At 48.4% G+C, this 10356-nt stretch overlaps 1 long non-coding RNA gene and 1 pseudogene across 1 annotated transcript; one reads left to right on the forward strand and one right to left on the reverse strand.

Annotated features, from left to right (window-relative positions):
* LOC130458836 (uncharacterized) lies at positions 1 to 4050 on the forward strand. Its single transcript, XR_008918211.1, has 2 exons — positions 1 to 3155; positions 3296 to 4050. It is a non-coding gene; the product is annotated as an uncharacterized LOC130458836 (long non-coding RNA).
* monDomV1R-ps1214 (vomeronasal 1 receptor monDomV1R-ps1214 pseudogene) lies at positions 7136 to 7893 on the reverse strand (annotated as a pseudogene).

Below are 10356 nucleotides of genomic sequence, written 5' to 3' on the forward strand. Positions count from 1 at the left end.
GGGGCCTCTGGAGGGGGGGGCAGGGCGTCAGGTGGGGGTGCTACCCGGGTTCGAGAATGATACCCTTTACAAGGATGCGAGACTGAAACGTGGCTTAAAAACAAAAAGAGAAATCTATCCATTTGGAAGGTAATGTTGGCTCTGGCCAGCAGGGCCGCATAGGGGGAAGCCGGCCTCCGAGGTGAACCAGCCGGGAGGAAAAGCGGAAAGTGCCTCAGGTGGGGGATTTGTTATCTTCACCAGAGAGGCCGGGACTCTGGAGCGAGGGGGCGGGGCCGGGGCGGGGCGGGGACTGAGGGACCGGGCGCTTCTTCGTCCTTCCCAAACCGCCGGGACAATCCCTGGAGGCTCCTCCAGGTCAGTGTTTGGGGTTGGGAGTCACTGAGGAGGGAGGGAGCAAAGGAACTTCCGTGATAACAGTTGGCCTGACTTTCCGGGGGTTCAGTGCGCATGCCAGGGAGAGCGGGCGGTATTTCCGCAGGGCACGGACACCCCCTCTGCCCCCTGACAGGCTCCCTTGGGCTGCTTCTCCCCTCGGGTGTTCTGACCAGAACCTCCCCTTTAGGAAAGAGCTGGGCCAGCCCCGCCCCCATCCTGTGACTGAACCCCTCCCCCAGCTGCCTCCAGGTTCCCGTGGGCGTGCGGCCCTGGGGGTGGGGGCGGGGGGGATCAAAGTCCTGCCCAGGCTGAAGACAACCGACCCGGCCAGACCGTGCTCTTCCGTGTTTGTCCCTTTTTCTGCGCTCCTTTAAAGTGATGGATAGACACGGAGGCACAGAAAGTACTTACAAGTGGCTCCTGCCCCGCCTTTCTCGGCGAACATGCGCACAAGAGAAGCCCCGCCCCCCAGCTCAATTTGGTGGAATGGGTTACTGGGGTCTTTCCGCTGCCCAAAAGTTAAGGGGTAAAAAGTCTCAGCTGATAAAGCAGGGAGCCAGGTTCGCACCTGAGCATGGACACCCTCCCCTCCCCCTCTCACCCAGCAAAGGTCTTAAAAGCACAGGTGTGAGACTTCCAGGAGCTGACTGTCCACAGGACATTCTCTGCATCCCTTGAAGCTGCCCCAGTGGGGAGGAGCCAGACTAGGGAGACTTCAGAAAAGAGCATTCTGGGAAATGGAGTCTTCTATGAAAAGGGATAAGACCTGCATGATGTTCTGACAGGCATTCTGGGAAATATAGTTCTCCTGCCTGGGTCCCTGGGTTAAGCCTCCTGGTGGGGGAGGGGTCATATAGGAAATGTTCCCCAGCTGGGAGGCTGCAGCCTTCTCCCCTCCCCCCAGTTCCCCTCCAGCCCTGCCCTGTGGCTGCTTCTTTCCACTGGAGGCTGCCTCAGGCTAGAGCCTGGCACACAGCAGGTGCCTAATAAGTGTCTATTGACTGATCAGGTAATGGATCCATCCTCCCCCAGGACCTGAGGAGGGGTGCCAGGATCCCCCTTCTGACAGAGAAGGAAACTGAGGCACAGGGCAGCAGCTGACCCTCCAGGCCCAGGCCCCCCCTCCTACAGCTTCCCCTCATCCAGGGATCTCTCTGAAAGTCCTGCTGCTCCTTCTGCCCCCAAAGAAGGGGCCAACCCTTTCCCCAGAGGAGGCATCAGGTGACTCTGGGGCTGCCCTCCTGGGCCTGGAACCCCCAAGATCTGGGCTCAAATCTGGCCTCAGACACGGCCTGGCTGGGGGAGCCTGGCCAAGGCCCTTCCCAGCCTTTGCCTCAGTTTCCCCCATGGTAAGATTAGCCAATAAGGGCCTGAGCGGAGGCTGTGGGGAAGCTGGTCCAGAGAGGGTCTGGGGGGAAACAGAGCTGCTTCCTCGGGGTCTCCTGGGCCTCTGGGCCAGCTGAGGAGGGTCTCCTTCAGCATCACCCCAGCCCAGGGGCCCAGGAGACCCTTCAGAGGCCTGGGGGAGGCCCAGGAACCCCTCGTGCCCTGGAGGAGGCCACAGAAAGCAGCAGCCTCCGCTGAGCACAGGCTCAGAGCCCTGATGGACAGAGGACAGTCTGGGGGTGTCTGTGTGTCTGTCTGCTGGGCTCAGGCTATTCAGGCCTGTCTGATTCTCTTCCCACCCCTGCCCCCCCTTTGGGGCTTTCTGGGCAGAGGCTGGGTGGCTTCACCATGTCCTTCTGTAGCCAATTTGACAGGGGAGGAAACTGAGGCAAGCAGTCCAAAGTGACTTGTGCAGGGTCCCTCAGTAAGTAATCTCAGGCCTCCCTGACTCCAGGCCCTGAGCTCTGGCAGGCTCCAGCTTCCTGGGCTGGGGAGGAAGGAGGGGGCTCAGAGCAAGGACTGACCCTCCCATCCTCAGGGACTGCAGCAGAGCAGGAGGGGGTCTGGGGCCTTGTCGGCTCCCTGGGAGAAGAAAGGGGGCATCTGGGAGGAAGAGGAAGGTAAGATAATGGGTCCATGAAGGGATGCAGACACAGGGAGGTGCAGGAGAGAAGCAGACTGGGCCAAGGCGTCTCTGAGCAACGTCTGCCTCCATTGGGTGGTCAGGAAAGGAGGCCGAAGTCTGCAGAGGCCCCCCTTGGCTCTGAGGCCCCGTCATGGGCCCTGGCAGGTTTTTAGAGGCCCTGAGAGGAGATTGGGGGGACTCCAGGGCACTCTCTTGAGGGGAGGAATAGGAGCTTCTGGATCAGGACTGCTCTGAACTCTACTGATCCGGCTTCTTTATGGGTCAGTCTTGACCTCGTCCATCCCCCTGAGGACCCCCCTGTTCCCCCTGATTTTTGAGGGGACTCTCTGGCCTCTGCAGCCTCTTCCAGGGATGAGGGTGACAGAAAGAGCAGGATAAATGGGTTCACAGCCTCAGGAGAGCCTCTCAGGGAACAGGCTGGGTCCAGGCTCTTCCCTGCTTCATGCACAGCCTCGTGTCGGGGTCTTGATTCCTCCTGCGAACCCCACAGCCGCCCAGTGAAGAAGTTCAGCCTCTCCAAAAACTCCTGCATGAATTCCGTCACCCAGGAGGGAAGCCAAAGCCTGGAAAGCAATGTGGAAGGAGTTTGAGGATGAGGGAAGGAGACACACAGAAATTACAGAGGGGAGACCCAGAAGTCTGCAGGGGTGTCTGCCAGCACGTCCCTGAGGAGTTCATTCTACCTTTCTAGCATCGGGGGGCTTTGGGGGATCCCTGGAACCAAGGAAGCAGCAGAGGCTTTTAGGTAAGACTTCAAGTCCGATGACAAAGATAACGAAACAGGCAGCAACGGGGTGGGGGTGGGGGGCGCCAGTGCCCAGGAAGGACAAGGCCAAGTCCTTCTGGACTAGAGACCAGAGCCTGCTCTCACTTTCCCACGTTAAGGGGGAGCCTTGCAGGTCCAAGAGGAGCTTTGGACAGCCCACCTGCCGCCGCAGCGTCATTTCTCTGAAAGTACAATTTCTATGGCCGAAGCAATGGAAAGATTGGAATTCATCAGCGCTGTGAAACGTTGGCTGCGGGTCCAGAGAAGCCTGATCCAGGCACACTTTGCTCAGGAGAACCAGCTTATGAATATGTCACCCTGTGCTCTGGGGGACCCCCAAATGGGTGTTTATTTGGCACCCCAAGTTTGCCCTTTGGGGCCCCAAGAGTTTGCCTCTGGGGGGGTCCCAGATTCTGCCAGCCTCAGACTGAACAATAAAGTCATCGATAACGCTGGCTTAGGTGGAGCTGGCAGGCCTAAGCATCCGCTCAGTGCCTTCTGTCCCAGGAGTTTCTCCTACGGCGACCAAGGCCTTGCCCTCATCTGGACGGTTCCCTTTTAGAGTCCTCTGGAAGTAGAGCCCTGCCCGTCCCGCGGCCTCTGGCTCTGGTTCCCTCCCCCAGCCCCGGTTACACCTGCCGGGGCCCTTTGAACACCCCCATTTCCTCGTGGCCCTGGAATGTCCGTCAGCCCTCTTTCCCTGCCCCTCAGTTCCCCCAATGCTTTGGTGCTTTGGACTTGCCCATCTAGCATGGTCGGCGCTCCCGGGCCAGATCTCAGGGCCCGTGTGGAGGCCTTGAGGAAAGCACTGACTGTTTTATAGTTCTGTGTTTTACAGTTCAACAAATACATCTTCATTATAATGGAAACCCTTCAGGCAGCTTCATTCAGTTTCCTTCTGGCCTCTGTTTCTGTCCATGTAAACATGCACACACAGACGGACAGGCCTTGAGTGCGGATCTCCTCTGTCTATCCCTGGGGTCACCACACTGTCCCACCCCAGGGCTCGTCCTCCCTGAACCCCCCACATACCCCAGAGCTGCTCCTCCCCCTTTCCTGACTCTGCCTTTCCCCCAGCTCTCCCCTGTGTCTCAGAGGCTCAATCCAGGCTGGAGCCCAGCCATCCCAGCTGGGTTTTCCTCTTTCCCCAGCCCTGACTTCCCAGAGGAGCCAGGACACCCCTGCTATGTCTGATGGGAAGAAAAAGGGCTTTTTTTGTGAGCCACAAAGATCCTGTTGGGGAGTCCTGAAGGTATTCTGCCTTTGAGGAAACAGAGCTGGAGCAACACTCAAAGGGCTCTAAGACCCTCCATAGCCTTCCAGGCAGTGATGCCATTCTGGGGTCTGTATCCCGGGAGACAGAAAACCCAGAGGAGAAGGACACATTTATGGACAAAGTGCTCCATTGCAGCTCAGTGTGGGGGGGTAAAAGGCTGGACAGGGAAGGCATCTGCCCCCATTGGGGCTTGCAGGGATAAGTCAGGGAATGGGACTGTCCTGGGGATGACGATGCTATGAGGAAGCAGGAGCAGGAGGAACCCACAGAACATTCCACATAGCCAAGATACTATCCTGGGATTGACCAGGGCAATGACAGAGCTGTTTGAGGCAATACAATGGCGCCAAATCATCCCAAAGGACTCGTGATGGAAAGGGCCGTCCGCTGCCAGAGAAAGGGCCTATGGAGGCTGAATCCTGACTAAAGCATCCTCTGTTTCATTCACTTTCTTCACGTTTCCACCACAAAGGGACAACTATGGGAAAATATGACTCAATATCAGCTGTTTTGGGTGATATGCAAAAAAAAATCAAGCTGTAAAAAGAGAGGATTGATTATACTGATAGAAAAGGGAAGAGACAGGTAAAATGGGGTAAATTATATCACATAAAGAAGTGAGGGAAGAAAAAATACTATTACATTGGATGGGAGGATGAGGGAGATCCTAGACAATACTGAAACCTTATTCACTTTTTATCTCAGCCACATACTTGTTTTGTGTTCAGAAGATTTTTAGCTGAGGGAGGACAGGGCTAGGCAGAGAGAGACAGGCAGAGGTCTGAGGCCCTGAGGATGATCTGAGAACCTAAAGGGGCCAGATAGGAAGAGCCTTTTAGCCCTGAGATTCCCAGAGAGGTCCTACACCCATTGAGGCCCAACATCCTCTTCTGCTTCTCATGTGGTCCACCTTTCAAGGTAGCTCTTCCATGAACTCCTCTTCTAGGTAGTCTCTCTGGCTGGAAGCAGAAGCTGTCAGCTCAAGACACCATCTAGAAACTCAGTGCTAGGATTGCAGGGGTAGAATATGGAGCCAGACTAGCCAATTGTGAGATACTTGATATAAATTTCACAAGGAGTGTGGTACAAGGAGTCCTGTGTCTTAACATATGTTAAGCTCCTCAACCTTGATTCTCACCCTATGTTCAAGTACTTTTTTATTTGTGTAGAAGCACAATCCTAACAGGATTGGTTTCTCTTTTTGACCTGTGTGCTCTTTTGGCACCATTCAGGTTAAATATGTGCTTCTGTGGCACTGTGTAGATCAGCTCTGTGCTCTTTTTTTTGGTTTCCCATTTCTTCGAATCAGACATATGTACTAAGTCCCATAATATTTAAATACTAATGGTAGTTGTAGTAGTCTAAGGCTTTTTGTGCAGGCAGTTACAGTTAGAACCAATGGACATAGTAAATCTACACTAGTTTAATAACTAAAAATCTTTCAACTTAGGTAGATGTCAGGTGCTTAGGAAAATTAAATTGCACATGCAATTATAAGAAATGTACTAAAAATCTCAATATATATGTATATGTATATACATATACATGTATATATATATATATATACATATATATCCTATGGTCAGTGACAATCAAAAATATCTTACAATCAGTGTTGCTTAAGGAGGGGTAGAATATAAAGGTTCTTACCCAAGAATTTAGATGCATATTCATTTACCTTATCATGGTCCACAGTGTGAGTGCAAATGAGATATAAAACCAATAATACATTTCCATAAAAAAGTCATAAAATATAAATCAAGTCAATACAGGGCATTCATGCAGGTCAGCAATACAAGATTTTTCTGTGAGGTAATATAGGTATTGTGAAGATTGGATTTAGGGTTGTGACCTAACTAAATTAATTTTAGGTTGCCAGGGGATATCCCACCAAAAAAATACCCAAGTCAGCTGGAAATTTATGGTTATTTTAGTTAATATAGAGGAAATAAATTAAGAAAAAGAGAGTGAGAGAGAGAGAAGGGGGGGGGGGAAGGAGAGAGAGAGAGAGAGGAAAGGAGTTAATTTAAACTGCTCAGGCTCAGGCTGAGCCAGGCAGGAGTTCAAGGCCTTGGCCAAGCCCCCCACCCCCCACCCCCCAAGAGCCAAGGGAAAAGGGAGCCAGCCTTATCACGCACCCTGTGACTGTCTCAAGGAAGCTGTCTGAGGGAGCTCCTCCAGGTTTGAGTTCCAAGATCGAACTGGTGCCCAGGCCTGCTCACAGGAAGTGACCAGTCAGAGCCACCTCTCCGGGGAAAGAGTGGGAAGAGAGGAAGTGACGCGCCCTATATAGATGGTTTTACATCACTTTCCTGTGTCTCATATGTACCAATGGTAGGTTAAGCTTGACTTAGGACAGCCCAGGGGTCTGTCAGCTGTTTTTGCACATGTCTGTTGAAGACCATCCTCCTAGATACTTAATCCTTAAGTATGAGTATAGACATTCTTGATGTTGTTTAACTAAGTATCTTCATTGTTACAATCAGGAGGTAGCTAAATCGAATCTTCACAAAGATAATGTCCTAATGCCTACTGTAATGGCAATTGTAATAGAAGTATAATTAGTTTAGTAAAAAGATAGAGTTATAAAAGGGATCTGAAAATTTTCTAGGATGCTTTAAGAAATTTTCATGGAACTTTTTTGATCTAGAGATGAATTGACTTGGAAATCCTAACAGCAGTTCTAAGAATGGAGACTTGGCTTCTGCCAGGAAGCACAGCAGGACCTAAAGATCTGAGTCTCCCTGTGAATCAGCAAAGAGGGTCTGATGGTTGGAAAACACAAGGCAGTGAATGTAGACAAGACCACCAGCCAGTCCCCAGAATGAGTCACATACACTTTTTACAGTGTAAAGCCACAGCTGATGCAGTAAGTAGAAACAAAGATGCTCAGCAGCAGCAAGATGGTTTGGGTGACCCTGATCTCCTGAGAAGTCCTCTTGGAGAGAATCCTGTGGTTAATATGCTGAACTTTCTGTTTATGTCTGTACAGCAGACCTATTATGTAGCCGTTGACCCAGACCATACCTCCAACACAAAGGATGTCTCACAGGGAGGGCAGGATGATCTTCCCTTTAACACCTTTTCCCTGTAGCAATAAAGGGCTTCAAATCCCCCTGTGTGGCTGCTGTGGATCCTCCTTGATCCTGTAATGTATATGGGCACGTTTACTTCTATGATCATGTTGAATATCCAGCAGAGGAGACATGAGGGGCTGATGAGCTTCAGAACTCTGACTTTGTGTTTGGCCAACCTGGAGCTGCTGGGACTAATAGTGACAGCCTGAAAGATACTCAGGAGACACGTTGTGCAGATGGCAAGGCCCTGGATTATCCTTTGGAAGTAAAATACCAATATACAGCCTAGGTTTCCCAGGGAGTAAACATTCCCAAAATAGAAATTTACTAGTGGGCATCCCTTAGAGAGGAGCACGATGGTCATTGTTAGTTGGACCAGAATGGGGTCCAATAGCCTTGCCTGTGGCTCTGCCAAACTGTTATTATGATTTGAAGTCCTTTATTGCTACTTTATTGCTACTGGCAGTCCTTCACAAACTGCCTTGGATTTAATTGCTTTGTATTTATTTCCTTAGTGTTCATATTATATGAATATATAAAAGTCCTTCCTGTGTCCCTATTATAATGCAAGCTCCTTGAGAGTATATAATATGTTGTAACTTGTAACCCCCACAGCTAGCTGAGAGCCTAATGATTTCCTGACAAAAGAAACCACAAGACTGGTTGGCCATTTCCTTCTCCCATTCATTTAACAGATGGAAAAACTGAGACAAATAGTGTTGTCACTTGGCCATGGTCACTCAGTTAGGAAGTGTCTAAGTTGATATTTGAACTAATGAAGAGGACTCTTGACTCTAGAATAGGCGCACTATCTACTGAGCAACCTATCTAGAATCTGGGGTACATGGGGTGTTCAGGAAGGACTGGCACCTCTGTTATGAAGCTTACTGAGCCCTTTTCATGGTTGCTCATCCAAACTTGGTGTCTGCCTTTAAGCCAACTTTCACCTCTGGCTACAAGTAATTTTGTCATGAAGAGCAGCACACCCTGGTAACACCATCTTAGCTTCCAAACTAAAGCAGTCCTCAAATTTTTGGCAAGCAGGTCAGTGTCTACCCTAGGTATGGTAAGACTTCTGCTGACAGAATGAGTGGATGAGAAGAGTTTGATTCAACAGCCATGAAGTCACCTGTTCATTATCCTTACCTAGTGAATTATTACCTATCATTGTTTCTGTAAAAATATTACCTAATTCTTTAGCCTATGTCATTTCCCCTATAAATTGTGTTCCCCAAATCAATAAATTAAGTCACTGCCCAGCCCTCCTGAGCCTGTCTGCATTCCTACCCCTGGGGACACCCAACCTGGAGGTCCCCAGTGGCCTTGACATTAGTTTCTATTTCAAATTACTGGTGCATTCCTATGTGTGGTTACTCTTAGTATTTTAGACCCAAGTGTCCAATGGTATGCTTTTCAATAATAATCATTTGACTTATTTAGTCTAGAGCAAGTACAGTTAACGTATTATTATATAAAAACAATTGGGGGGAAAACCCTCCCTACAGCAAAGAACAATGAATGGTACATTCTCCACCAAGAAGCACAGCATCCATGAGGAGAGATGCAGTGATAGAAGATCTTAAAAGAAAATTAAAGGCAGCAGAAGGAAAAGCTAGAGAAAGTGAGATTAAAGAGGTTAAAGCAGTGGCTGCATTAAGTTCTATGAAACCTAATAACAACTAATACAAACCTAGGTATAGAAGATCAGGTCCCCAATGTTGTTTCCTCTGCAATAGAATTGGTCTTTTTGTCAAGGAATGTAGATCCAGAGGTTAGTTTTACATACAATTGAACAAGTATGGAGGGTTTAATAGGCCGAATAATTGTGATAACAACAATAATAACTGGAATCCCAACAATGATAACAATAATAGCTGGAATAACTATTCAAGATGGAATAAAGGAAATATATTCCAGAATGCCTGCTGTCAGGGAGTTCAAGCACCAGATCTGAGCACAATGCAGGATTGGGTTAAGTCTGGAATAAGGCCTAAATACAGTCAGGTTGTTAAGGGTGATCAAAACAAAGGGACTTGTTCCTTATGAAGGTTTACCCAATGTTCTTCTGTACTTAAATCAAGGAATAATGAATTGAGAGTAAATGAAAGTGATTGTAATTGTAATAAGGTTAATGAAGATATAGATGAAGTCATTGAATCAAAAGATATTGTAATTAGTGTTAATAATTATAGAGAAAGGGGGCAGATGGGTTGCTCACTGGACTGAGAGCCAGGCCTAGTGATGGGAGGTCCTAGGTTCAAATACACAGTATTGACTCCAAGACAGAAGGTAAGGGTTTTAAAAATAGTAATAATAATTGTAAAGAAAAATAATATTGTAGTGCAAAACTAGTAGAAAAGCCTAATGATTGTTATGTAATGGAAAATAGTGAAGAATATTAACTGGATAATGATAATGTAATTGTAAGTAAGAACAATGATACCAAGATAGAGAGTATAAGGACTAAAGGGAGGAGTGAAAAAGCTGATGATGGAGTTAAAGATGCAAAATCCTGGAAATATCATGGAGTTTAAGCAGATGTAAACTTGAATGGACAGGAAATGACTGAGATTACTACTGATGTTACTGGCTTGCACCATTTTTAAAAACATTTCAACCTCGAAACAATACAGAACCATATATATCTGTCACTATAGATGATGAGATTTATGATCTTTTGGTTGATACTGGAGGCAGTTGTTATAATTAAAATGGTTGCGGTCTTAAACTGTAGTGATTAAAATAGTGGAAAATATAAATCGTGATAGTTATAAGAGAGGGTGAGTAAATTTGACCGCAGAAATATGTTTCACTACAGTGTCTTGGT

Source organism: Monodelphis domestica, chromosome 4 (genome assembly GCF_027887165.1).
Source record: "Monodelphis domestica isolate mMonDom1 chromosome 4, mMonDom1.pri, whole genome shotgun sequence".
Lineage (NCBI taxonomy): Eukaryota > Metazoa > Chordata > Mammalia > Didelphimorphia > Didelphidae > Monodelphis > Monodelphis domestica.